General features: G+C 41.9%; 1 long non-coding RNA gene across 1 annotated transcript; it reads left to right on the forward strand.

Moving 5' to 3' along the window:
• Positions 1-552: 552 nt before the first annotated feature.
• LOC121070088 lies at positions 553-1,847 on the forward strand. Its single transcript, XR_005819880.1, has 3 exons — positions 553-1,023; positions 1,134-1,329; positions 1,612-1,847. It is a non-coding gene; the product is annotated as an uncharacterized LOC121070088 (long non-coding RNA).
• Positions 1,848-2,486: the final 639 nt, after the last annotated feature.

A 2,486-nucleotide genomic window follows, 5' to 3' on the forward strand; every position in this document is an offset into this window, starting at 1 on the left:
AGGAAGAAGCAAGAGATCAGTGGGCTTGCGTGAGGTCATAGCCAAAGGTTGAAATAAATGGCCTCCTGAAACTTGTACACCGATTCACACAACAGAAGTTGGGCTATTGCTCCAGAGCCAAAAAGCTTACACTCAGCAGTGAGCTGCTAATGATATGTGTCTTAAAACTAACAAACCATTAATGAGAGGATTTAAGATCAGAGGGACTCGTGGGTTATTATGGCTGATTTGTTGTTGTTGTTGTTGTTTTGTTTCTTTAGGAATTTTACCTTACTTTAATGGGCAGTGAAAAAGCACAATCTGCAATTAAGAGCTCGTTAACCTCTAAATTGATCACAAGTGTTGAATCATGTCTTTCACCACTCCCATACAATAGCTTTCTTTAAGCATGAGCACTAACTGTGAAATCCAGTAGAAGAACATCTGGTGAATTTGTTTTCTGCTGACCTTCTCCCTCCACTCTAGGAGGAATTTGGGATCCCAGGCAGCTGTGTCTTTGCTGGTAATGATTAGCTATTAGGAAAGAGTCCATGGGCTTGTTTCTGTAGCTCTCTCATATAAGACTTGCAAATAAATCCATGAGAACAGCCAGGGTTCCCGTTTACCACCAGGTCTTTTCCCTCTCCTGTTCTTTCTGGTCCCTGAGACTTGAATTCCTTTCTGTTAGACAAAAATTTTCAGCAGCACTGTTGCTCCTGTTTCATGCCAGGTGGTTAGGGAATTTACCACAGGGACAGTTCGCCTCCTCCACCCTCTGCTTTATGCCTTTATCAGCAGCTCTAACCTCTGCTATTATAGAAATTGTGAATTCCTCCACCCATCTTTTACAGAAAAAGACTGAGCCTAACAACTTATCCTAAGCACAGGGTGGGTTTCCGCCACCTTCTCTGGTGCACCTAATTAAAAAAGACATTTTCTGCCAGTCCACCCTCACCAGTATTTGGTATTGGATGGCTGAAGAGTTCCCTGTCTACATTCTCTGTTGAAATTCCTCTTCTGAGACATGCAGAGGCCTCATCTCTGGTACCTATCTCAGCACTGTGGCATCTGCTCCTGGGGACTGGCTATTAAACCCTAGACATTATTTGAGTAATACAAAATTGAAACTGTTTTGGGGTTCTGTCCTCCTCCAGGATCATCTCTCTCTAAACCTTCTGAGAGGTCAAACTGTAGTTTGACCGCTTCTCTAGCCTGTGCAAAGACACAGCAGTGAGTAAGCAGGAACAAACATCTACTGGGGAGCGTGAAGTCACCAGGTGATTCCTGCCTGGTTCAGCCGAGGATCCAGCCCATGATCCCCAACAACCTGTCTACGACTAATCCTGACATGTATGTAGCCCCAGCCAGGCCATGACTGCAACAGTCAAGGCACACTGTAGACCACCTCATATGATTAATGCTGAACCTTATCAACCCATACGGGGAAGTCCTCTCCACCTGGGGCAGTGATTAGACCCAGAACGATCTCTGGTCTTTCTTATGCCTGAGGCACTTTTGAGCATGAAGTGCTGTTGGCTGGGACAGAAGATGTGGCAGGAGGACAGGAAACAGCAATTCTCTGTCTCTGTCTCTGTTTAATCATGAGCATATTTTCTTCATTTTCATTTGCAGAAACTTAATTCAATGTGGATACACAGCAGTAAGAAGGAATCAGGCTCAGATTTTACAGATCAGGCACCAGTGGAATCGAATGATTAACTTCATCAGGATTTCACAAGTTGGCCTGTGCTTGTCAGCAATAAAGAGTGGCATTTCATTTCCCAAATGAAAACACCAGTGTCCAATTCAGCCATTAAAATCTTAGAAAAGTTTATACTGATAAAAATCTGCTGTTAGATAAAATAAGAATAAGGCAGATGAAAGCAGAACTGAGCACTGAGAAGCAGCTTTCTAAGCCCTCTGTGAAAAATAGAATAAAATAAAAAATAAATAAAATAAAATAAAACACATTAAGGAATAAATATTTACTAAAAGTAGTAAACTACAGACATGGTTGAACAGGGAAACACAGGGACTGATAAAGAAAAGTGTGTATGAAGACACTAACCTTGTAGATGAAACACTACCTTTGTGTTGATCAATGAATACAAGGAACAGCCTTGGAAAACCACTAGTGAAAATGAAACCAGGACTGCAGAAGCTGTGAAGATGAATAAAAGATTTTGCAGTCCTACAAAGTAGTCTTGCTGGGGCAACACTCTAGGCTTCGAAAGACAGGGCAAGCAAGCGTACAGAACCAGTAATCTCAATGACTTCCTTGTATCTGTGCTCACCAAGGAAAATTGAGGAAGCAGGAATACTTCTGCTGCATGCAGACAGGGAAGGAGAAAAACAGCTAACAAGTGAGAAAGGTACTAGAAGAATCAGGAAGGAATTAGATCAGTCAAGAACCTTCAGATAGCTCCAGGACATGATAGAAGAGGATCTCAGAAGGAATTAAAAAACAAACCATTTGTAGACATTTGTGATATTTTCATTGATGTTAG

This window comes from Cygnus olor, chromosome 4 (assembly GCF_009769625.2).
Source record: "Cygnus olor isolate bCygOlo1 chromosome 4, bCygOlo1.pri.v2, whole genome shotgun sequence".
NCBI classification, from domain to species: Eukaryota; Metazoa; Chordata; class Aves; order Anseriformes; family Anatidae; genus Cygnus; species Cygnus olor.